This window comes from Cygnus olor, chromosome 6 (genome assembly GCF_009769625.2).
Source record: "Cygnus olor isolate bCygOlo1 chromosome 6, bCygOlo1.pri.v2, whole genome shotgun sequence".
NCBI classification, from domain to species: domain Eukaryota; kingdom Metazoa; phylum Chordata; class Aves; order Anseriformes; family Anatidae; genus Cygnus; species Cygnus olor.
This window is the reverse complement of record NC_049174.1, coordinates 29,577,491-29,603,150: the sequence shown is the minus strand read 5'-3', so window position 1 is coordinate 29,603,150 and position 25,660 is coordinate 29,577,491. Positions and strand designations below refer to the sequence as shown.

At 42.2% G+C, this 25,660-nt stretch overlaps 1 long non-coding RNA gene across 1 annotated transcript; it reads right to left on the bottom strand.

Moving 5' to 3' along the window:
* Positions 1-5,516: 5,516 nt before the first annotated feature.
* LOC121072530 lies at positions 5,517-24,561 on the bottom strand. The gene is made up of 5 exons (XR_005821288.1): positions 24,431-24,561; positions 12,866-12,919; positions 11,407-11,537; positions 10,535-10,613; positions 5,517-5,787 (listed from the first exon to the last, which is right to left on the bottom strand). It is a non-coding gene; the product is annotated as an uncharacterized LOC121072530 (long non-coding RNA).
* Between the last annotated feature and the right edge of the window lie 1,099 nt (positions 24,562-25,660).

Below are 25,660 nucleotides of genomic sequence, written 5' to 3'. Positions count from 1 at the left end.
CAAGTGTCAAAATCAAGCAAGGTTATACAGGGGAGGTTATGAAATTTCATCACTTGTACAGATGTCAGATTTTCTATGCCATAATGACAGTCAGGCAACTTACTTGATTGTGTATGTCCCGATGAAAAAGAACAGATTGATTTTGTTTTCTTTATATTCTTTGTTTTTCGTTTTTAGATGACGCTCACAATTTCTGCAGTAGTAGTTTTTTGTTTTTGTTGTGATTTTCTTTCCCTATGCTGCTTTTTACGGTTTATTTTTGTTTTCTTTGTTAGTATTGCTTGGTATGAGACAATGTATCAACACCTTTGACTCTGAGAAAATGCAGCCAAGAGCCATATCAGGGAGATATTTGCTCCCTGATGAAATTTAGGGAGGAGTAGAAGTAGCTGTTTCACCGCAAGTGTTTCCAAAAGATCAGGAAAGGAAGGAGAAAATTCATGTGCCTGCTGCTGACAGTGAAAGCAGAAAATTAAAGCAGAATCAAAGTAACTGATCTAACAAGAATCTTACCCAGACAGTGATCATCTACTTCTCTTGCAGAAAATGTCAACTGATCCTAAATGATCAGGAGCAACTGGAGCTGCAGTTGCATCTCTTCGCAAAAGCTCCCTCAGTGCTCTCTGCTGAACCTCCCTTTCTGTTTTGGGAATACTTTCTGTTCTCACAAACAGATCGACAAGTAGGATGGTTTAAAGCCCTGTTTTGTCTGATGTTGACTGAGAGAAAGGTACTCCCTGCTAATGGCTAAACCTCTTCTGTTGGCCCTTCCTTGCCCTGCAAACAGCGTATTCAAACTGCCAGGCCTGCAAAACAGAAGGGTAGGTATGCATTTTCGGATGTATTCAAACCCAGGTTAGAAGAACACAACTGGACAGCCCCAGCAGAGTTCTCTACCTCCTTGGATTTTCCTGGAGTCATCTAATTACTTCCAGGGGTTTTGAGAAATATCCAGAGTTTCCAAACAGAGTGGCCATTGAGAAGCTGCATTACGTGGGACTCAAACCAGGAGCCCATTAATTCTGTCCCGTATGAAGTCAAGTTGTCCACAGAGTGATAACACACTGAAGGGATAAATCACTTTGGTGGAGTCTTGCCTTCAGCTTGCACAAACTACGGTACAATCCTGGGATTTCTCAGAAAAAAACACATTTATATTGAAGGTAGGGTTTTTTTGTTTGTTTGTTTGTTTGTTTGTTTTCCAAGGAGAATTAAAGTGAATATCAATAAATTTGGGTGTGAGAACACAGAGGAAAATAGAAAGCAATAAAGGTGAAAGCAAAGGTTCAGTGGAAGATATACTTATGGCTCCAGAGATCTACCAGAGGAATAAAGACCAAGAGCTGTCTGCCATAGATGCACTAACATACAGGCAGCAGTTACTTTTCTCCATTGATTCCAGAGGGAGCCAGGCTCTGACAGTCCATCACTCCAGTTCCCTAAACATGATCCCAAACTGACTGATGATAAAGCTGCCTGCAATGTTTGCCATCTATGAGTGGCAGTGTGGCATGTATGAGATAGGATGGATGGTCGCTCTTACAGTACTTTGATCCTGAGATGCCAATAAGACCTATGAAGATTGACTTTCCCCTGCAGCACATACAGTTCTTACCAGCACAGTGTGGGACCACACCAGAGCAGCAGGGAAAGGGAATCAGCAGCTTAAGTGAAATAAAGAACCACACAAAGCACTTGGTTTCTCACTTCCTGGCTACATTTCTGGAACAAAATATTCAGGCTCAGTAATAAGCTGAAGTTTGATGGTCTACATTTTTACAGGAGGTGAAATCCTATATTCAGATGTCTTCTTCTGGCTTTACAAATCTGGATGATCTGCAGAAGATTTCCATGCACAGGGCTGACATTCTAACAAATGGCAGAAATATTCTCTCCTCTACACAAAGAAATGTCATGCAAGGGTCAGTAGATGATGTGCTACTAACTCATTCATCACTCCTGGCACTGCATACAGTGCCAGACTTCATGTCTCATCTCTGGCCACACCATTCTAGTCCACGCCTCTCTAGCTAAGCATTTGAATGTTTCCAAATCTTGTAGAACAGAAGATATGAATGACATTTCAAAGTAATTCTGGAACTGTAAATAAAATGAACAAACATGATTGGGATTTGCAGCCTTTGAAGGCTTCAGTTCAAATCCTTTTTCACTTCATTTTTCATATCCTTTCCAAGGCTCTACATGGGCATTTGGGTGATATTTAACACTAGCTGTACTGAACAGTGTTTGTTGCTGCTGTGGATTCAACAGGCACCAGCTGAAATCAGGGGTCAATTATATGTATGTGGAATGGCCCTCAGCTGGGAAAAACACCAGGATGGTGTCACAAGGCCCTAGAGGGACAGCTAAACACACCACTCTAGGTGCAACAGCAAAGCCTGGGGAATGCCTACGCTTCTCAGATGGAAGCAGCCTTAACAGCACACAATGAACAGGTTGTGAGGGGACAGAAGGGGACGAGAAGTATCTTACCATACATTCCACCTCACTCTCACAATGGCTGCATTAAAAAAAAAAAAAAGGGGGGGGGGGGGGTGGGAAGGAACCTTAAAGGGCATGTGGCATGTTCCTACCCAAAGACAAGATCAGATTTACTGTACAGACATTCTTAAAATTATCCAGTGATGAAGACTCCATAGCCTCCCTAAGAAAATCTGTCTCAGAGTTGCAGTGCTCTTACTGTTTAGATCTTCTTTCTTTTTTTCTGATCATGGGACAATCCATTAAGAGCAGGGACAAGAAGTGATCCTCTACCACACTGCAGCTGTCTTCCTAATAGTGGAAGATCCCATTCTGTTGCGATGCAATCCAAAGTGATTCCACAACAATCAGAAATTTGCTTTGAAAGTTACTAACTTTGGTGCATCAAAGATAAAAATAAGCAAGTAATCCCATCATGAAACAAGTGCCTGTGTTTAGAAGCATTTGTGAAAGAGGAGACAAGAAAAGTGGCCAGTGGTGTGGAGGAACAAAGAAGCTTCTCTGGCCATTGCCAGGATTAATGAAAGACTAGTCCTAGGAGTTTGCTCCAGCAGTTTTAGAAAAAATAACAACAGTCCTCCCCCTCCCAACATGCTAAATCTGATCCTTGCTAATGTGAATTAATACCAGGTTTCAGTGCAGCCACTGGGGTAATGTGATGCTCTGGAGTGCTGTAATCCTAAACAGAGCATTAGGAGAGCAGCTCCCACTGCAGCTGTGGCTCCTTGCAGGTGTTTCTTCCCCAGGCAGCCCCTTCAGCAGCACGTCAGTGACTGCTTGAGAGACAGGCAGGGGTAAACTCTGTCATGTTCAGACAATAGGCTTCCCTGGAAGTCTTGGGCTGATCCAGTGCAGACAGTACCAGGAGGGGTGGGGAGGGAGAAGTCTGAATTGATATGGGTCTCCATTTGCTACACACAAAAGGAGAGAGGGGAAAAAAAAAAAAAAAAGGCAGGTGAATTAAGGAAACGTGTCTCTGCTTTATCCCTTTCCCGCGTGGCCTGGGCACAGAGTGTCTGTGTACACATGCACTCTTTGTTCATTTGAGTGGTGTTACCATTGCCCCTCTCCCTGCCCCACTGCTTTCCCTTATCCTCCCCCCTCAAACAAGCCCTGGCTCATGCATTTCATCAACAATCCCCACTATTATTTTTTCAGGGGCACCAAAGAGAACCAGAAGTCTCCTAAGCTAAGTTCTGCATCCCTTGGGACTGCCCCGCTTTCCCTCCACCCATCCTTCACCACCCTCCTCCCCCAAGCCTTGCACAGTGCCTGTCTGCAGTCACAACTCGATATTGGGTTACAGCAGGCCTCCAGCTGACCCAGTGGGTTCATCCTGTAAAAATACCGCTTGTGCTGTTCGTCTCTCTGATTACTCCTGGCTCATAACAGGTGGGGCTGCCAGCTTGAAGGGGGAGGGCAGGATGGAAGAGCTGCTCTTTAGCTGTATGCCCTCTTCAGAGGAGGGCACAAAAAAGACCCGTTTATTCACTCTCCTGGCATTGTCACTGAGGTCCTGGGTTATTGAGAAAAGAGTTTTGTGTTGGTCCATTTTTTAAAGTTCAATGCCAATTAAGTCAACAGAGGGACACTAACAGCAGTTGTCTAGCTTCATTTCTGGCATAGCCTCTTTCTGTTTAAATGCAGGTCCCTGTCAAAGTCCCAGCTGACTTCTGAGATCCTCTCACCGCTGTAGAACAGGTTGGAAATTTAATTAGACTTGTGACAAATTTGGCTCTTCCTGATTGTCAGTTGGGCCAAAAACTGACCTTTTGGGCTGTTGGCTCTTGGGCTTTCAGTCTTGGTTGCACTCGGAGAGTGGAGAAAGAGGACAGAAACAACTACAGACTAACAAAATACTTTGAGTTCCAGAAACAGGTACTGGAGGAAGTGACTTCTATTTATCTCTGAGTTGTAGGTCAGATTTGAACAATTTGCACTGTGGGCATGGTTTAGATGTAGATCTTAACTCAGTGGCTTTTTCCAGTTCTGTGGTGATGTCACACAGGGAGTATTGTTCAAAAGTGTGAAAGGGTTTCCTCTCACTTTTGATAGAAACTTTTCATTTCTTCTATATTCAGATAGTCATGAACTGCTTGGCGGCCCAGGTTTGCCTAGGTAAATAAGGAACTGCGTAAAAGCCCTCTATGTGAAACAGGAGGGATTTCACAGCACAAAGCTCAGAGAAGTTCTTGAAGAAACAAGAATGGAGAAGCTCCAGGAATGGAAAATGGTCACAGTCTTTCTGAAGAGCAGTCAGTAACATAAGAATTAATTTTAGAGTTACATTGAAGGACAGCTCAACAGAATGCTGGATCTGAAACTATCAAATTGATTACCAGGTTCCCTTCCCATCTACCAAAAGCAAAAGCTTTGAAAGGAAGCATGCATACAAGAAAAGTGATTGTTTCTGGGGGGTTTCCACCTTTATCAGCTCCAACCAATATCCAGTAGAGGAATAGGCAGTCTATACAGAAGATCAAGCCAAATGAAAATAGCCTGACCTTTGTTTCCTTCCTTCTACATACTTCTTACTTCCTTATGCATTCTTCCAGGCAAGACTTACCCACTGTAGGAACACTGGGTTCATTAAAATGATCAGAGATTAACAGATACTTGGCTGGTAATTTTCTAACCCCCTAATCACCTGCATTATATCTGATCTACAAGATCCAAAAGACCTTGGATGGAGATTTTCAGAGCCAGAGTTTTCTCTTTCTTCCTTGCAAAACTGCAATGAATAATTATTTAAGGATGCTGCCACCAGGCTGGATGTATCCTCCTCAACACAGGGAAAATGATGATAAGCGTTGACCATCTCCCAGAAGATGAACAGCAATACTCAAAGCCAACAAGACCAAAGTGACATAGGAAGGGAGAGAGATCACTACACCAGACAGATTGAAGGGGGACTTCTGAGTCATTTGTTCAAAAGGGGACAATTTTATGTCTGCATAAAACAACTGAAGTACTGATATTTTCACTTTTCTGCTAACAGTGATCTCTGCCTTCCTTTCTGCATTTTGCTGTATTTCACAATGAAAACCAAGAAGCCAATTTAACTTCCCAGTTCTCATTTTTCTGTTCAAGTAGTTCTGTTTGGGAACTGTGGGCAATAGGAATTCATGTATTTTTCAAGAAATGAAGAGTTGCTGATGATGTCTGAAATATAATTCTATGTCATTTCTACAGATGGATAGCTGCAGAATCTTTTGGAAGAAGAAACTCCTTTCTTGTCTTACACTTTTTCATGTTTCCACCAGTGTCCTTTAAGTTGCACTGTACCTTAAAAAAAAAAAAAAAGCCTGCAAATTAAAAAAGGACAATGAAAGGACAATGGTTTGTCTGTCTTTAATTCTATAGTGGCAAAATGAAGCACAAGTATAATATATTGTATTGTATGGTATTTGTTTCACTTTACAGACTCAGGAACACTGTTTCTTTATTCTTTTATGTCTCTCTTCCCTGTATTTCTTGGAAAAGAGTTTTGGAGTTATTGCTGAGAATTTAATAAGTTTTGTGTTTAAAATGGACACATTTTCACCAAATTTAATCAGTCCAAAGATATCAAAGGAGCTGAAAGTAAATATATTTTCCCTTCTTCAGTAGGCGTCACTTTCTTGATACCCTCATTTTCATAATCTTGCCATAATCTTGCTTTCTTGAGAGGAAAATAGACCAGAAAGAGCATGTGTTTGGGAAGTATAAACATGCCAATAAACAAAACTTCTTCAAAAAGAAACAACTAAGTCTGTTTCTCCGTGTATGAACAAAATCAATGATTTTTTTCTTTGCAAGTCATTTTTAAAGGGTAAATTACTGTACTTCAGCTAGAAGCGTCATCATCATGACTACCTTAAAATCATACAGCAGGTGACATGACTGACATGACTTACTGTGTTTGTCCTTGCTGTGCTACAGTGCCTGATTGGCATGAGGTTCCTAAAAGCCTCAGGAGCTGCTCTAGGGATGAATTTGGCCTGCAGGGGTGTTCCATTTACTTTGATTTATTGTGATCATTCAAAGTTGTATTCTCATTTGGATGGTCAGGGATTTACACACATAGCTTCCATTAACACTAGAGGGTGATACCATTAAGACAAATGTATAGTTAATCTCTGGCACTGTAGAGCTAAAAATATACCTTGGAAAGTGCTCTGGCTGGGCTGGAAAGGTTCATTATCTGAGCTTCATTTCACAGCAGAGAGCAACTTTAAAATGAAGCTTTGTTCATGGGAGAACTGAAGATGAGATCCCTTCCTTCAAGCCACAGTATGTAAACAGTGCTTGACATGAATAGCAAGGAGGATCAGATGTTTTCTGATCTCCCCCCTGGATCACCATCACTGCAAGATTGCTTTTGAAACCAGAGTACTTTTTGCTGTTATTTTGGCAATGTCACGTGAACTCTTTGGAGAGGGGCCTTCCTAAACTTTCCCCAAATTCATGCAAACCAATAGACCTATGAGAACCAGGAGAAGATCCATGTCCAGAAGAGCTAACCATAGACAAACAAGTAGGGTCAGACGGGAATACAAATCTTAACAGTCAGGAAACATCATTTCATTGCTGGGATAAACTTCACTGATGTTGTGGTATGTTTTTTTCCAATAAAATGTCTAAAAGAAAGAGCAGGGAGGTGGAAATGCCCCAGAAAAGTTTTGCAGAAAAATCCTGAATATTCAGATAAATATCACATTAAGTCAAATAAGAGAGGAAGGAAAACAGTTAGGGGTATTAAGCCTGATATCTTGTTTCTTATTTGCTAAGGCTTGAGCACAAGACTTGAATGCAAGCCTCTTCTGAAAGGGCATCTGACAGTGACACAGTCTATGCCAGCCTTTGTCCCATGATGACAAGCCTTTCAAGAGGAAACACACCGACTGGCTTGTGGAGAGAAAACCCTGACTCGTGCTAAGACATCTTTGTCTCAGAATCTCTGTCACCAACTGAAATGGCTCACCAAGCCTCTAGCATGGTATAAACGGAATTTGAAAAGCACATCCTTAATCCAGCTCCAATCACCCAGTGCTCCCACTGTGTTCAAATTGACCAGCACCTTGTATTGTGACCACTGAGTAGTTACTTCACCACTAGCAAGCAAAAGTACGCTCAGCCTCATCCAGCAAATTGTGGACAGGGAGGTGTACAGAAGCGAAGGGTCTGTCTAACACCTCTTTTCTCCAAGTCCTAACAGGAGTCCCTGTGTGATGCAGTCCCTTTCCACACTCTTCTAGCTGAGGACAAGCTATCTCTGATCTGTGGACGATATCCTGCTTCAGAGAACTTACAGCATGTCAAGATACCCGAAGTAATCTGTCAGGTGGACATCATCCTGTTAGACCATTACAAGCAATGAGAAACTGATGCTCTGAGGTAGCGCAAGCCAGTGGACATAGCACTGAATAGTAGCTTAATCCCAGATCTTGAGCAAGGTATTTCATCTTTCTATACCTTCCTCTTTCTCCTCTCACACTTTCTCTGCATCTCTTTTATAGCTTCATTGAAGCAAACCATGGGAAAATAACTTGTACATGTCTACATTAGAGATTGGCACTAATTGTTATCTCAGTTGCTTTAGTGAAACAACTGAAAAAGCATTATATATTGCCAAGATAGACTGAGAGATACTTTGTTTTGGGCAGGGACTGTACCTTTGGGTTTATTCTGTCTGCAACTTTATTATTGTATTGGATATCATGACACATTTTAAGTAGTTCCCTGTCTTCAGCTGTAAATGAATATTGTTTTTTGATAACTCATTAGGCTCTCTTGCTATGATAATATGGATTCTATATTTTAAATACCACTAAACTACTTTCCACTCCTGTAGGTGAATCCAAGTTTGCAAATTTTGCTTTGCTGTACAGCACCATTCAATAGCCTGACCCAGCAAAACTCCTACAGATCTCACAAGACCCCTGGCAAAATGCAGAAGAGAAAATGTTCTGTGTAAACAGCAAATGCAAGCAGTGAGGAGGAGGAAGGGAAAGAATGCACTTCTCATTTATTTGCTTTTAAAGCTTTTTGTCTTCTTTTCCTCATCTTCCCTGTCCACCTCCCAGCCCCCTGCACCCAAGACCAGAATAACATGCATGTAACAGAATCTGTTCCGATTAGAAGGTTTTGTTACAGCTGTAATAAGCTTTCACACAGGGAGAGTCCCCTGAGACCTATATTTCATATCAACTTTCCCCACCGCATTAAACAGAGGGTTTGATTCTGGAAAACAGAGACTGAAATTCTCTCCTCCCGCACTCAACACTGGCAAGTAATGAGAACTGACAATTCCAAGGCTTGATGTGAAACTAGCATGGTCTGGGCTGAAACTGCTTGTGTGATAACAGGTTTTGGGAATGTTTCCACTTTGATCTGTTTATTTATTATTCTTATTAATTATTCTTAAGCGTGTGATTTGGTGCAGAGAGGTGGGAGGAGGAAAAGGGGAAGAAAAAAGGGAGTCAGTAGCTTGGCAGCACACAGCCTAAATCTAAACACCACACATGCTCGCTATACCCTGGAAAAACCTGGATCTTATACAACAATTTCTGTAACAGCATCACTTGGATAAACCAGCAACTTACTTGGAAGGAATCTTTGCTTTCCTAGAATTCATGTAACTAAGAGATAAAATGACCTTGAGGGATGGCAGCTTTCCTTGTAAAATACATTAACTCTTTCAGAGCAAGCCTTGCTGAAGATCCTCCTTTATCCATACTGTGGCAAATCAGACAGGCAAATCAAGCCTTAGAATGAGTCTTTTTACACTAACATCATCAGGCTGCTTATGTACCTTCAGTTCTGATGATTTAAAAGGGAGATTTTAAAACTATCCAGTCAGCATCACCTGTATGTGCTGACAAATTTAATGCAAACAAATGACTTGACCCATCTTTACTCCTTCCCATTCAAATGACCTCAGAGCTGATGACTTGACCCACTTCATTGTTTCCTTAAATGAGCTGCCAGCCAGGTTAACACAAGGTCTCTCCCAAAGTGGTAGTCCCTTGGATTGCTCTCTTGGACTACTTCTGTTCTCCCTGGTCCTACAAAAGTGATTTTTAGAAGGAAGACGAGGAATGAGACAGGCAGCAACCAGTCAAATCTGCCGCGCAACTGATTCAGAAACAATCAGTCCTGTGAAGAGGAGAACAGAGTGTGGACTCTGGGGCATAATGTTATTTGGCTGGATTTTCTGGTGTTTAAAAATAGTGTTTTCCCTGCTGTAACTTTCCTCTTCAGAGGGTTTCTCTTCCCTCTGCCCTAGTTGCCTATTTTCACAATACCAGTAGGAATGCAATACTGCTTTTCACCCTCTGTCAAACTTGATCAGCAGACAGATTCAAGGTTACTAGTGGGTAACTGACAGCCAGGGTGGATGGTTTTTGCTTGAAAAATGGGAAAGAAGAAAATTCAAAGTGATCATGGAAGCAGCTTGCTCAGATCATTTAGAGGGGATAGATAAAAGGGGCCACTCACGAGAGAGAAGCAAAAGGAGCTATGGGCTGGATACTTTTTACTGGTTACTCTACACCAAGATGTTGTGTCTGTAAGAAAGCCTGTTTCATACTGCAGAATATTTCCACAAAGAGAGATTCTGACAGCTTCCACTTTTCTTACATTTTAGATGATGCTCTCAGACCAGGTGCTGAACACTTTTTGGAATTAAAGACCTCCACAGAGGCCTCTTTCTGGGAGAAGAAGGAGCCCAGCTGTGCTCAGACAACACTGACATTCACCTTCCCTTAAATTTGCTACTAGTTTTTCTTCACAATGAGGACTCTCCTCCCTCTCTGGTCCACAGTGCTGTGTTTTCACCACAGAGGTGGCTGTATTTCACTGCCAATTGAGCTGATCATAAGGGATGAATACTCCTTTCTGTTTCAGCAAGAAAAAGGGACTTAAGCCTTTAGAAGCTGGCTGCAGAAGAACTCTGTCTTTTCTGTGTGTTCCTCAGCTGTCATCACTCTGCAAAAGAACATTTAACCAAGCTCCAGCAAGATGTTTGAAATTACAGAAAAGAAGGATATACCTGCTCAGACATTATCCCCTGCTGAGCCCATGGCCATTGGTGCACAGTTCCCCAAGATGCTGCAACTTCATGCATTTCTCTGGAAAGACAGAGCAGTGTTAAAAACAGAGCTGCTGATGGAAAAGCATAAAAGAGCTAGCTGTGCAGGGAACAGGAGACATATGTGGCTGTCCCATCACTTCGTCCATGCTAGGGGTTTGCATGTCTGGGAAATGGAGAAAGAGACAGATGGACAGTATACCCCTTTTCCCACGACCCCAGGTCCCCAGGTCCTAGCAGAAAGGTGAAGGAAAGGGGTCTACAAAGCAATGAAGTGGTAATTTATCCAGGCCAGAAGTTTGTGCAGCAATTCGGTAAGGGCTCATACAAACACATATACCTCTGGCTGCTTGAATTTGTTTGTCTGCCAGGGGGGACACAAGCCAGAAGACCAGGTCACTCAAAAAAAAAAAAAAAAAGAACCCCAAACCAACAACAACAAAAAGAAAGAAATAGCACACAGCCCTTCTCCAAAATACCAACACAATCATTTCCAACACAGCTCCACTGAAGCTAAGGGATGATATCCCTCCACCAGGGATGAACTTGTCCTGGTCTAATTAATTCCCCTTTGGAATAGTTGCCAGCAGGGATATCTGATTAAAATCTCTCTCTCCTCCAATGGGAAGCACCTCCAGAATTGCAGCACCTCCCTTCCCCTCCCCACAGCAGGAAGCACTAGTCCAAGTCCCAGTGTGAGACTTGAACCTACAGTGACCTCCTGAGCCCTGCAGTGAAGGATGTATTAGCCAATGAGTCATGTTGACACTGGCTTGAATCTTAATGGGCCTCTTCTTTCATACCAGAGAAACCACGTTCACACAGCTACGGACCTTTCTCGTATCGGATGACCCTTCACGCATGACCTGAGTGGTGCTTGCTGCTGTCTTCCTTGCCTGGAGGGAAGGGGTGAGCAGTGGGGTGGGGATGTCAAAATCCAGTTCCTCCAGAACTTACATCCTCTCTGTAATTTAGGATGCAGAAGAAATTGTCATCCAATTTGAACATTAGAGACTAAACTAGCACTCTGGTTAATGGAAATGATGCCTTCTGTTTCTCTGTGGGTGACCTTTTCTTTGTAGGGATTCTTGCTCATGTGAAAAAACCTACATCATTTTGAGGGGTGCCTTTTTACTTCCCTGCATGCCTATCCTGTACAGAGTCAACTCATCATCTATTTTTTGACATTTCAACATGAAAGTACCATTTGGCCTTCCAAATCACCTGCTATGGATGAGCTAGTAGAGCTGGTGGCCACTCTTGGCTCACTTTCTCTGTGATCCTTGCAGAGACACCAGCCACTTGGGATCTTGTCAAATTCCCTCTGCTAGTATAGGCTGAGTGAAGCTGGGGCAAGGTGTGAGCAAACAACCAGACAACCCTTCGTGGAAAACCTAGACAGTGAGAATAGGAGCTTATGACATCCCTAGACCAGCAGTGGCTGACGGTAGTTTTCAGATGAGAAGCAAGACCCAGCAAGCCTCCCAGCCATAAATGCTGAGAGAGGGTCTGTGACTCGCTCAGCAAAAGGAGGGATGGTCATCTTTAGCTTCCTGGTAGGATGCCTACCTGACATTATGCAGAGGAGATTGTACCCACTACTGAAAAGCAGCTTACTCTCAGCTGGACAGAGCAGCTGGTCAGCAGGACACTTAATCACACTTCACTTGAGGTACTCAGGTGGTTAAGAGTTTAATGCAAGACTACACTCTGTGTCTGGGTAGGGCTTTCTGTATCCGTTTCTGAGTGCAGGCTGATGAACTTGAGTTACTTCTGTTGATATTTGCCAGGACACTGACTATTTCAGACAGAGGTTATCCTCTGCCTGATTCTCTCTATCAGCCTGATAACCAGCAGGATATTTGTGCTAGAATATTTTGCCTCTGCTTGCTTGTCTTTCTTTTGCAGCTGAACAAAGAGAGCATTGTTTCCAGGATATCAAAATTTAGTTCACTTTGATGGCTTAAATTACCAGCTATATATCAAGGGAAAGATATCAGCCAGACCAACACCTCCTCTCCCAGCTCCTGCACCCCCCAGCTCCTGCCCCCCAAGAAATATGTCAGCATCTATTCACAAACCCTCATGCAATTCTGAACCCTCACTGATGCTGTCTGTTACTTACTGACATAACTAACGGTCTGCAAAGAAATGCAAATTGGCTTTGATAGGAAGCCTGAGAAAGCAACAGAGAGATTTACTGGTCAGGAAAACACTAGTTTTTCCTTTCTTTATTCATATTGCGGTTCACTGGGCTGTCATGCAAATAACATTCATGGCATTAGCCTGTACTTAAAATAAATGCTTCCTGTGGTTCTTAGATATCTTTATTTCATCATATAGCACCTGAAAGGAAAAAAAAGAAATAAAAAAAAAAGGAAGGAAAAAAGTTATTCATTGCCTTCTGTACTTTACTGATGCACATGTTTGTCCTGCAGACATGACTGCATGGGCTGCACAGCTCTAATTCGGGTTTCTGAGTGCTGTGCCTTTAAATATGAGCAGGCAGCCTGCCTGCAGGGGTGGGAGGGTGCAAATCTGGAAAGGCATTTAAGAAAAAGAGGTACCGTTTGCAGTGCTATTCATGTAAAAAAGCACAAGACAGAACAAATTTAATGGGAAACACATCATCCAACCTGAAATCTGGGTTCAGTGATTATCCAGAGCAAGCAGTATCAGATAGACTTCGCTAGCCAGGGTTGCTCTCCGAGGAAACCTCTGCTCCAAGAGCTGGCCGTGCTGAACAGCCAGTTGGATGACCCTGCCTTAAGGCCAGCTGTTTCTGCAGCCAGCAGCTCCACAGTGCAACAAACCCCATGAACAAACCCTTCAGATCCTTCTGTTCCTTCCAACCGGTCACTGACAGCCTGGCTGGTGGGCCTCCAACGCGTTGCAGCCACAGTCCCCATGCTGACCTGAAGGAAGCACCAGTCTGGCCAGGCTTGCTCTGCTGCTCCCCTGCCATACACACACCTTGTGTTTCGAAAATTCTTCAGCCCATCAGTGCCCAGGAGTCTCCTGCAGATGCTCTGAGACAACAGCCTGTAAGCAGGTTAGGGCTACACCGCAGCGGGAAGACAGTTTGAGAAGAGAATTAAGCAGTCTATAGCTTATAGCTTCACCATGCTCTTGGCTGCAGGTCAAGAATGAAATGCCCATGCTTGGGTTTAGGAAGGGCTAAACCTGGAATAGTGGAATATACCCATAGAATGTTTCCTGTGCACATAACAACATTTTGTGTCACGTCTTCTTCAGAGAAATTTGTCATAGTATTGAGACAGAAAGAGGTAGGGTGTCCCTGCCATGGTCCTCAGCAGGCTCCTGAGCTGCCCAGAAGCAGGTGAATTCATGTTAGCACCACTTCCTCCAAAACAACTGTCTCAGCCATTAGGGGACATTTAGCCATTAGCCACTGGGGACACAAATGCAGGTGTGATTTAGGCTCTGTCAATAATGGTGACTTTGCAGAAGCTGCAACAGTTTTGGGGGAAAGGCAGTTAAAGACTTAGAGGTCTTCTCTCTACCTCTCAGCTACTAGATCACACATGGGCAAGGACTGAGTCTCCTTATGTTTTCATGGTTTTATGACTCCGTTTGCTATTTGTTAACGTACATAAACAGAGAACCACACTTGTACTTGTCTCCTGGCAGTGCTGAATACCACATATCCACCTCATGACTTACAGACAGGTGGGGTTTTTTACACTTATCCTCCAGGGCTGGCAGTCCTCTACAGGTGCTCCAATGTACCTCCCTAGAGAAGTATGCTTTAGGTGTCTACCTTTGTTTCCCTGCTGAGAGGGCTCAAAGGCCAGCACGTTTCACATGTAAGTAAGTGATAAGAGCTCCAAGCAATTGTTTTGCTTGTGAATTCACTCTCTTCAATCAATTTTCCCAACTGGCTCATTTATTTACTCTAAGCCACACTGGAGCCCCCTCTAGTTCAACACTAGGCTTTGATTTCAGTCTTGTAATCACTGAATGGAAATTTTGTGAAAGATTTTTATTTATCCACTGTAAAGAAAGCACATCATCACCTCTGTTGGTGCCTGGAGTCTAATTTTCCTCTTGACAAGGGCAAGAAGAAATCACATTGAAAAATCTACCCTGTATGGCACCTGCCCTAGAAAGGAATACTGCTTATAAAAGCATGCCCAAATAAGAGCACCAATGTTTTTTTTTCAAATTCATAAAAAGACATTTGCCAGACTAGAGTGAGGAGACTGGGGAGAGAGAGAAGAGAGAAATGACACATTTGTTTCACATGTTTTCATAGACAAGGTTCTTGTGGATGAAAAAATTTGCCCCCAGGATAAATCTGGGAGAGAGGGAAAGCACTTAGACATCCTTTTTGCTAGTCCCTCGTCAAGTTAATGGAGTCAGTCCAAGAAGATGGCACTATCATACTTGTCATGAAACAACAGCCCCTTCTTGCATGTCACAGGCTTGGTCCCTCATGCTGGGCTGCACCTCCAGTTACTATTTATTGATGAGATTGTGAAGAGAGGAGGTAATGGGTTTTGGAGTGCCTTACTTCAGAAATTGCCAGACTAAATCCAGCTCATGCCTAGAGGTGTTGAAAGTGGTTAGCATCTGAGGGCTTCTTGGCAAATCACTGGTCTCTGGTCCCCTTCCTTTGAGATGTATGTCCAAAAAAACACCATTGTTTCTGGCACGAATTCAGATCTTTTCTGCCAGTTGTCAGGCCTCGTCTGCACTACCTGTTATGCCAGTAAAAGCTGCCTTCTGTCAGCACAGCCTGTGTCCACACCCAATGCTGAGGCCTGAGAAAGGGGTAAAACTTTGTCTTTCCCTTAGGTGCCACCCCAAAAAACCTTTCTTGGCACCATGCCACCAGTGCAGATGGCAGGTGCTGCGTTTCCCTTGCCAGAGCAAACAGTACAGGGGCGAGTCTCCCAGAATCCCATTGGGTCCCAAACATTTGCAAGATCTGATCACATTTTTAAACATCACTGGTTGGACCAAATGGAAGCCTAGCTGCCAGGCTCTCATCCGTGCAGAGCCTGATCCCGGGTTCTGCTGTGCATTAACACGTGCCTGTGCTTCCGCAGCAGGCGAAGCATTTAGTATAACCCAGAGGGGTCCCAACTAAAATGTCTGCATCATGGACAGAGTTCTACCCACTTGGCTTGTCCCAGTGTGAGTACAGAAATAAATGCCTTCAAAGAAACGGGCTGATCGGGTGATGGAGACAGAACTCCAGAGCAGGGCTGTGTAGGTGGAGAGCAGGCCCTGCTAACGACTGTACTCTGTCAGCCTGGTGAGGAAAGACAAGCCTTCTCTCTTTAACACTCTTGTTAACCTATTGCCAGAGGCACTCACTGACACTGAAATTCAGGAACTATTTGCAAGCCTTCAGAAACACCTTGTGCAAAATTAATCCCCAGTTGAGTTCACAGAAGGCAATTGTTCTAGCTGCTTGTGGAACTGTGAAGTCCTGCATGTGCTAGAAGCTGAGGAAAAAGTACAGCCTTGGGATAGTCTGTTATTCCTTCATTCCTCCTGCACCCTCCAATGAAAAAAAAAATTATAGGTGAATAGGGGGAAAAATAGTCTGCCAAAGCTTCTGGTGTCGGGGCCTGGATCAGTGGGAAATGCTATAAAGGGGAGAATAGAAGCCCGCTTCCTGAGATACTGAAAAAAATGACCAGGCAATGTACAACAGTGCTTATTTAGGAACAAGCTTTCATTGGGGTAATATGGCTTAACATGAGCTTTGGGTTTCATCAGACCTTTTTCACCTTTAAAGAATGCTGTCTAAATGAATGGGGCTGAAACTCACTTAGAAGCAGATGTCCAAGGCCAGATCTAAAACAAAAGGCCAGCCAATTTATCAAATTAGAACTAAACTCTGAGGTAAACGTCCCAAAGCCTGCAGAATATAGGTATTGACCCATCTTGAGAGCATCAGCCTTTCCTCTTAAACATTTTCCACATCCTGGTGTAATCCCAAAAGCCCAGCTCATGAAAGGAATATCTTAAAAAAATACAGCTATACTTTCCCCTGCCCATCACACTGGAAGACATTTCCTTTTCTTGAATACTCCCCACATCAGAGAATGGGAACGTGTATACTCACAGGTAGGCTAGCAAATCCTCTTAACAATCTTTCATATTTCCAAGGGGGCTGTAGGTATTAGCATGTAATTTATTTTTTTCACTTCCCTCTAACTTTGGGTGCTTGCTCATTTTTTCCCTTCATTACCGTTACCCCATTTTGTGTCTGTAGGTTGTGCACGGGAAGGCAGGGAAAATGTGGTAGCAAAACGGTGGGTGAAATGTTTAGATTTCTGTGTAAAGAGCCAATTTTTCTCACCAGTGTCATGTTTTCTTCTCTGACAGGGTCTGTCAAGAACCTCTGAGGTCTCACCATGGTACCAAGCTTGTTTAAACACATATGTATGAGGCGATTCCTTCAGCATGAGTATGTGTGCATGTGCATAACCAAATGTTTAGAAGAGAGGCCATGAAGTGAGCACCATTTCAAAGGCCCCTGTTTGTCTTGGCATCTTTCTCCTCTCAATTTTTGTTAATTATTTGACGAACTCTTGCTTTGCCTGATGTCCTTCCAAACTAGAGGAGTCTTCAGCCAACTGCGCGCCATTATTCAAACCTTCAGTTATTGCTCTGCAAAAGCCTCTTCAAAGCCCAGCCTGCTGCCCCTGTTTCTGTTTATCAAACAGCTGTGTTGAGGTTGGCTGCGTTTGGTCAAGTTCAAGGAGCAGAGCTGCCAAAATTATGAGAGAGGGAGCAGGGGAGAGTGAAAATGCCTCTCACCTCACAGGGAGTGAGAAAAGGGAAAATGGCAGCCTCTGGTCCAGGATGCTATAAATAACTGCTTTGGCACTGCTGCACAAGAAACAGCTTGACTAGCCTTCTCTTCTCTTCTCCTTCCCCACTGGGTTTATTATGCATTTAACCCTTTACAACATTTGCAGAGGGAGGAGTTTGCATCAGCCAAAGACCTCTCTCTAGGTAACCCTTTGCACACCACGTAGGTCTCCACCATGAGTAAAAAGGGCAAAGGACCAAGCCTGGGTCAAAGCTCCTTGGTTCTCCTTTACTCATGCAACAAGCTCTCAAACAGCAAGTGCAAAATTAAGTAAAAGTTGAAAAGGCATATGTTTCAGTCCCTTCATAACAATAAACCTACTGAGATAACTCAGAGAAGGGGAGAAAAAAAGCCATTTTGTTTCCACTGAAGGAGGCATTTATTTCCAAGTCTGATGGGCAAGAGGCATGAAGGTATTCCCTCTGGTTAGTTACTGCTCAGGAACTGTGCAAGAATTTGGAAGAGATAAAACATTCTGAGTAGATCTTTCTCAAATGCAAATTTGCCAAGGGATGCATTTGACAAAACCATTTCCTTTTAAACCACTTTTTTTTTTTTCCCCTGAGAAAGCTTTTTCACAGTTCTCTTCTCCCCTCCAAAAGGGTTTCTTGCATCTCTTAAAATAACCTGGACATCATTTGTATTCCTTGTTGTGGAGTCCAAGGCAAGACTCCCTGTAGTGTCCCCCTGAATTACTGACCTCTCTGCCTTCTTGTCAGTGATTTGGAGGGGTCTCCCTTAGACCCTTTGTTCCAGGTCTCTCTGATCTTGGCAACCTTTTAACAAAGCCCTTGGATCATCAGTAGCACACTCTCTCTCTTACTTGATTTGGCTGTCTCTCTTGTTTTCCATTCCCTCTGGTATCCTTGTCAGTCTCCCAGATAGTGCTTTTCCCCACTCCATTTGTCTTCATTTGGAGCCTTTAGTGATACCTCTTTCCTAATCTCTCCAAAATTCCTTTCACTCTGTTATTCTGTTTTGTGCAAGATCTAAGACACCATTGGAAATAATCATCTGCTCAGCTTTCACTTGCATTGCTCCTAGAAAAGCCTCCAGACAAGTGATCGCATTTATTCTGGATGTGAATACTTTCCAGCAGAGGAAATTGGTCTGAAATTTTAGGCACTACCTTAGGTTCAGGGTGGAGGATAGACATTTCAGGGAATCTTTCAAATAATACCTATGCAAAAACACCTTGATTACATTCAAATATTTCAGAAATCCCAGCAGAAGAGCTGTCTTTCTCTGTCATCCTGCACAGAAATATATCATTCATAAAAACATAGAAATGGCCAGGTTAAAGGTCCAGGACTCCTAAATCCCATCTCTGAATTTGGCCATAATCTGAGTTTATGAAAGGAGTTAAAACATAGAGATGCTACATGGAGTGTTTCTGTCTTTGGTTGTGCCCTTTCAGCCACTGACACCAATGAGACTGATGAAATAGTGATCTTGACAAGCCAGCTTCACTGGACTAATTGTAAATTCTAAATAGTAAGAAGCAACCAACCACCAAAAATGCTCTCAGAATAAATACTGCGCCCCTAAATTAAGGAAAGAACCTTCTCTTTTTGCATCTTTCGATAGCAATTCTTGAAGATAAATGTATCTGAAAAAGTGCCTGGCAGAAAAGGGGTCATATATCTCTATTTGGGAGACTCGAAGCAGACATATTCATCTGGTGCAGGATGAGATATTCATGCTAGCTTAGGTGCCTCAGAAAAAGTGTGAATTATCACAAGGAATTTCTTACAACCCCTGCAATAATTCTCCCAGTATCTGATCAGGTTCACTCAGAAACAACTCTGGAAGCAGAGATGGTGAGAGTTGATCATTTAGGGAAATAAACTTATAAAAACAGAAAAAGTATCTAAAGAACACTCTTTCTTGACTGAGCCATTTGATTCTTAGAAGTTTTTTTCATGTCCTTAGTTTGGCCTAACTGGCTAAACTCAGTAATTCAGAACTGAAATTTGCCCTAGAGCAGAAAATCAGAAGAAGGCCATGCAAGGGGCAGATTTTGTGCTGGCCTCAAGCTGAAGACAGCTTTTCACACCAGAGCATCCAGTCTTTTCCTTGTAGGATATTCCCTCAGTTTCGGGTTTCATTGCGAGTTTTCAGTAGCAAGCAGACTGTCTTATTTCAGATGTTTGTGGAATTGAACAGCAGAGAGAAAAATGCCAGGGCTCAGACCTTTCGCTTGAGAAACGTGAAACTTCCTTTTGATATATTTCCCCTCAAAACATGGTATTTATTTAACAGGCTCCCTGACTGACTCTGGAAACCTGCTATTTTGACTCAAGAATTTTTCTCAGTGAATTATATTAGATAAATATAACCAAAGTGTGTGATTATGCTGGGTCGATTAACTCCTGATGTAGAAACAGAACCATTCCTTTGGCTCTGTTCTCACTAGCAATTTGTCACTGGTTTATGTTAGAAAAACCTCCCTATGACTGAGTGATGGAAACTTTAAAAAGCCATTAAATCTTGCCCCTGCAGCTAATTGTTCCTGATTTTGTGTATTACACCTATTCACAATTATGTTTTTTCCTCTACAGTCAAGATGCTGGCACTCTCTGCAAGACCTAGAATTAACATAGCATGGCAGTGTCCTCTGCACTTTTCCTGCAGTGGTAAAACATGTATTACAAATTTCATATTCAATCCCCTTTACTTTTCTGGAAGATAGAGTCTGAGCTAAATCCTGCAATATGCTGACTATCTTCAACTCCTGCTGTTGGCCGGAGATCCCAGAGGAAGAGTACATATGTGGATCATGCCTTTTCCTATATTTCATGAGCTCTAACTGTGATTTCTAAGCCCCATTTCAGACATCTTATATCACATTCCTGTCTTGTTTGCCTTTCTGTGAGATGAAAATAACATTTTTGCCTCTATTCTCCCCCCCCTGCTTCCCCCAGCATGTCTAGTAAGACAACATCTCCTGCACAGTGAAAAGTTACTTACTCTAATTACTTACTAATACCACAGTGGGATAGCCTTCATACAGAGTCTTCCTTATACCAAGTTGCTTGCAAGCACCGCTAAGTACCACTACTGCCAAAACCATGTAAAATTGCTGAATACCACCACACCTAAACTGATACATTCCATATTTGGAGGAGAAGTAAAATGTAATTTTGTGCTTTTAAGTATTATTATTATTATTATTGTTATTGTTATTATTGTTGTTATTATTATTGTTATTATTATTATTATTGGAAAAACTATAGGGCTAAAGAAGTATTCGCAACAAGAAAAGAATATGAAGGGCTAGGAAGGGTGGGAAATCCCTGACTCCGTATTGTGGCAACCAGGAAGTACCAAACAACAGTGGAATGAACTTAATAATCACTGTGGCTCTATTTACTTCTAATCATTAATTGACTCTGATCCCTATAGCTTTGGCTTGATGACAAAAGTACACCTAAGCAACAATTAATTTTATTTGAGGAAGGTTCCTGGAAAAGGAGCAGGACATGGGTTAGCTGTTGGAGACTTGCCAGGCATGAACCAAACAACCTGCAGTGTCTGTAGGCATTTTATTAGACAAAGAAACTGTCTCAAAATGTTTATATCAGGTAACAGAGGAATGACAGCAGTAATACAAGATCGTGCCAAAGCCAAAAGAATTAAATGCACTTGGGCAAACAAATTCTGAAGAAACCATTTGCTTACCCAAATTCCATAAGCTTCCCATGGGCTGTGGGGTCCCAGCAGTAGACAGACACAACCTTCTGGGGGAAAGTTAAGGGTCTATGAAAGACCCTTAACAGTGTCAGTTTTTGACACTGGCTAATGGAGACAGAGAAAGAAGATTGTAACAAAAGGGGGTGAGAAACTATTAATATTTTGCCTCAGTCCTTTGACCTCAGAGATTTCCATGTACTTAAACATGAACATGGTTCCCAGGGATTTGGGGAAATGAATGGTTGTCAAAACAAATACCACCCCCATGACACCCCCCCTCCTTCATTGTAACAGTCTTTAATCGTTTCATAATAGTCTGCACCGATGGGAAATTGTGATTAATGTTGTTTACCACTAAGAAACTCCCATTGCTTTTTTACCAAGGAGTCATTAGAGTTGGGTTGTAGTATGAACGTAGGGCTACCTTCCTTTGAAATAACAACACAGGGAGCATACTGCCCACAGTTATTGCTCTATGATGGGATCCAGATGAATGAAATGAGGAAGAAGAGGTCTGCTCACTGTGGCCCTTCCCAGTGCAGTTCCACAAGCTCCTTAGATGTTAGTAAACATTCATGGCCTCATTTTCAGAAACAGAAGCACAGCACAGACAGATAGTGATCAGTGCTTACCACTGAATGGCCCATATCCTCTGTTGTCTATTGAAAACAATGACCCAAAGTATTTCTTGAAGTGACATAGCAAGCTGGGTGGATGGTTCTAAAAAACACTTCTTTGAACTCTTTTTCCTTCTTTTGAGTTCAAAATGTGAAATATTTGAATTCTAAAATTTAATTGATTTATTATTTTTTGTTTGTTTGTTTGTTTGCTTTTCTGGTGGGATTACATCCAGGTTAACCGGGCAATTTAGAGGACTTGACAGAAGCCCCATGAAACATAATCACAGTGCCCTGAACAGATAGAAGGCAAATTTGCTGAAAGATCTCGTATGGTGCCAATGCTTCTCCAGGCATGCAAACTCCTGTTCCTGTGTGTCATATCAGTACTTATAAAACACTCCCAAGCTGGGCCATTTGTTCTGGCTCATTTTTCCAAATCACCAGTATGTGGGCTGAACTCATGGAGAGAACCAAAAAAATGTGTTGTTGGAAACAACACCACAGACTCAAGCTGGTTCTAGTCTGAACTGGGAATCAGAGGCCCAAATCTTTATTTTCACTCAAGCAAATGTGAGGCCAGTGGAAATTATCCAGCTGCCAGAACGTAGGTTGGAGTGGCCTGCTCAGTAAAACTCCTATGTGTGTATCTTGCAAGCATGCTGAAATGTCTTTAAAGCTTTCAGTGACCATTAAAACTCATAGGGTTTTACTTCCTGCATAACACAAGCCACAGAATTTCATTGGGAAATCCCCTCTTTGGGCCCATAACTTCTGGCTGAGAATGAATAGTTCTTAAGAAGGCAGCATTTTTTCACCCTTGCAGCAACACAGCTTGGTTGAAAGTGGTTCACATGATATCACATGCTGCCTCCTCCCTCTTTCTCTCTTTCTTTTCTTTACCCTCTTATTTTTTTATTTATTTTTTTTTTGGGGGGGGGGGAGGAGGGGGAGGATGTTTGTAGAGAGTGTGGACAGAAAATGTTTTTTTTCCCCACACTTTCCTTAAATGATGCAATTGACCTGAGCCACAATTGGGAACCAGTGGTGTGCAACTTGATGAAATATACACAAGATCAAAGCTGAGATGGTTCCGAGCCAGGGAGTGGGAATGTGGGTCTGAACTTTCCCAGAGTCTGAAGGAGCTGGTTCAGCCCATTGTGAAAGCCCTGGGTAGATTCCAGGTGCACATTTTCCTAAAATGTGGAGGTATTTAGATCATTATCTCTCATTTGAGCTTATTACAATGAATTGGCTTCTCTGTTCACTACCTTTATAACTGGTTTGATGATTATTTTTTTAAGAAATTTTTAAAGCAGTATGGTATTTGCTTGACTATGAACAGGAACATCATGTTTAAAGATTGATGATGCATAACGCAAGGTGAAAAGGGGTTCATAACCTTACATGGGATCTTACTCCTTTCTTACAGTTCCAAACAACACAGCAGTGTCTGCCCAGCAGATAGCATTTCTTCCAGCAGCTGCTGTAAGACAGTGAATTCCTAAGGGGCATTAAGTGCAGTACTGGCCAAACACACCTCTGTGAATAGCAACCTCTACCCATTTATTAATGCATTATGTAATTAACTCTGAAAATAACAATACGGGTGTTAAACTTTTCTTAACACTCTCCAGTGTAAGGTCTTCTTTTCATGGATTTATTACTTTGTCAAATTTTAATCATTTGGACTGAAACTTCACATGTTTATATGTTTATGCTGTGACTCAGGCTGGTTTTCCTTTGGTTTTCCTTTTTTTTTTTTTTAATTAATGTTTTAACATTATGTCTGGCCATTTCTGAAAATGAAATGGAGGAAAATAAATTACTCTTCTAAACCAGACATTTTTTCCCTGTTTTTCTTGAAACAGTCTGAAATCTTAATGCTTTCAGGAAGAAACTTGAGAGGGAATGAGCTGGGGAAGAGGAAGGTGCTGTTATGTTGGGGTTAAACCCCTGGACACGGCAATGTCCTTATGGTCCTTAAAGTTTATAAAAATTGAATGTCACCCAGGCATTAAAATCTCTGACCATTGTGTCTGAAATGTTTCAGTCTCTACTGTAAATTTCTTATGTGGCAGGCAGATAAGTTGAAACCCTAAACAGAAAGACATAACTGCAAACAACAGCAATATAGGTGGTCACAGAAGTGTTTGTTCTCTGAGATACAAAAAAAGTGCAGTGAGCTGCTAGCCTAAGTGAAGGTCATGGTTATTTGTCTCAACTCTTCATTTTTGCAGTTTTCTATTTAAGGCAGCCCTATATCACTGCCTGAGGAGGCAGATAAGAACCCATTTATACATTTTAAAAATAAGTTTATGGAAAGGTTTTATAAGAGATGTATACAGAGCTAAGATCCCTTTTATAACAATCTGCCTTTTAGAAAGATTACATACTAAATCTAAGTGATTGATCATGTTGAGTGTACTGGCTTAGGCCATGTTTCCTCCCAGGACCAGGAAGAAGAGCCAGGATTTTGAATATCCGTATATTTTTGCTGGCAAGCAAAGGGATGTAAATGTATCACATCTCTCTTTAACCATCTGTTCTTGTACAGTAACAGCATGCTACCTCTGCCAGTTGCACCTCCAATTCACGCAGCGGATATGCAATGTACATTCAAAGGTAGTGGGCTCTCTAACTGATGCAGGAGACTCATGCGCACCCTTCCCACCCCCAACAGCATGTACTTACCTAGAGGAATTAAAGACCTAAGTCTACTGCAGCCTGTTGAGTCTGCCAGCCAGTATAGGAGAGGAGGCTCTGAATGTGTTCTCACATCCATTCTGGATTAGTTCCTCAGCGTGTTAACCAGAGACTCTTCTATTTCAAGCTACTGCTTCCCCACAGCCACCGTCTGAATACCATGAGGAAGCCACTCCCAATATAGGCTTGTTCCCTCTGGTGTAGTTTCTCATAGGGAGGCATGAAAGAGGAGAGGGTAGAAGGTAATCCAGACTACTTCAAGAGAACTTTTGTTAGGAAGATGTTTGTTTTAGAAATGTCTCTTCCCTCAAACATCCTGAATCCATCAAATCCCACCCTCCACTGAAGCGAATGTTTGGAGTAGCTGAAGTTCTTAGCACTACACGGAGTTCGAAGATCAAAGCTAGAAAGAATGACACCTGATTCTTCTCATTTTTTTATTTTTTATTATTATTTTTTTTTCTGTCTCACTACCCAGTTGGTGGAGCTGGAAACCTCATGAAAGACCTTGTCTTTCTGCAGATCTCCAGTGACAAGTGACTGAGGGCAGCTCTGGAGACATAGCTGAACATTCAAGATGTTTCCTTTCCCCATGAACTTCAAGACCTCTCTTTGTTTTCAACTAAATCATGGCCTCTTAGTGACCAGGATGTCGTAGTCCAACTGGTGGGTGAGCAAAACAGGTGCAGCTTTTTGTTTTTCAAAATTGATTACCCCAATTATTTCACTTTATTATATGAAGCCTGAGGAAAAGCTGAAGTGCACTAATTCCTGGCCATCTGCCAGTTGCAGCTCAATCATTAGAAATTATAAATTGATGCTGGTTGTTTTGTACTGTTCCATAAGAAGATTTATGTCTTTATGTAGCCAGTGCTGATGGAATAAATTAAGCTGGGCATAAAAAAGGAATAAAGATTTACTCAGCATTTGGAAGCCTGGCTTCAATGCCTCATAGAAGAGGGTGGCAAATATTCCGTAGACACGCAAATATATCAGATATCCCTAACAAAGAAAACCTGGGTAACTTACCATGAAATCTGTGACATTTCAACCCAACACCCTCTCATTCCCAGAAAAATCCTCAAGCTATAGGGAAAAAAAAACACATTGCATTTTCCCAGTGCAAAAAAATAAATAAATGTATACTGGGCTCCCCAGTGACCATGAGATTTTAGAAATGGACCTGAAATGACACCCAGCCTCAACCCTAACCTTCCT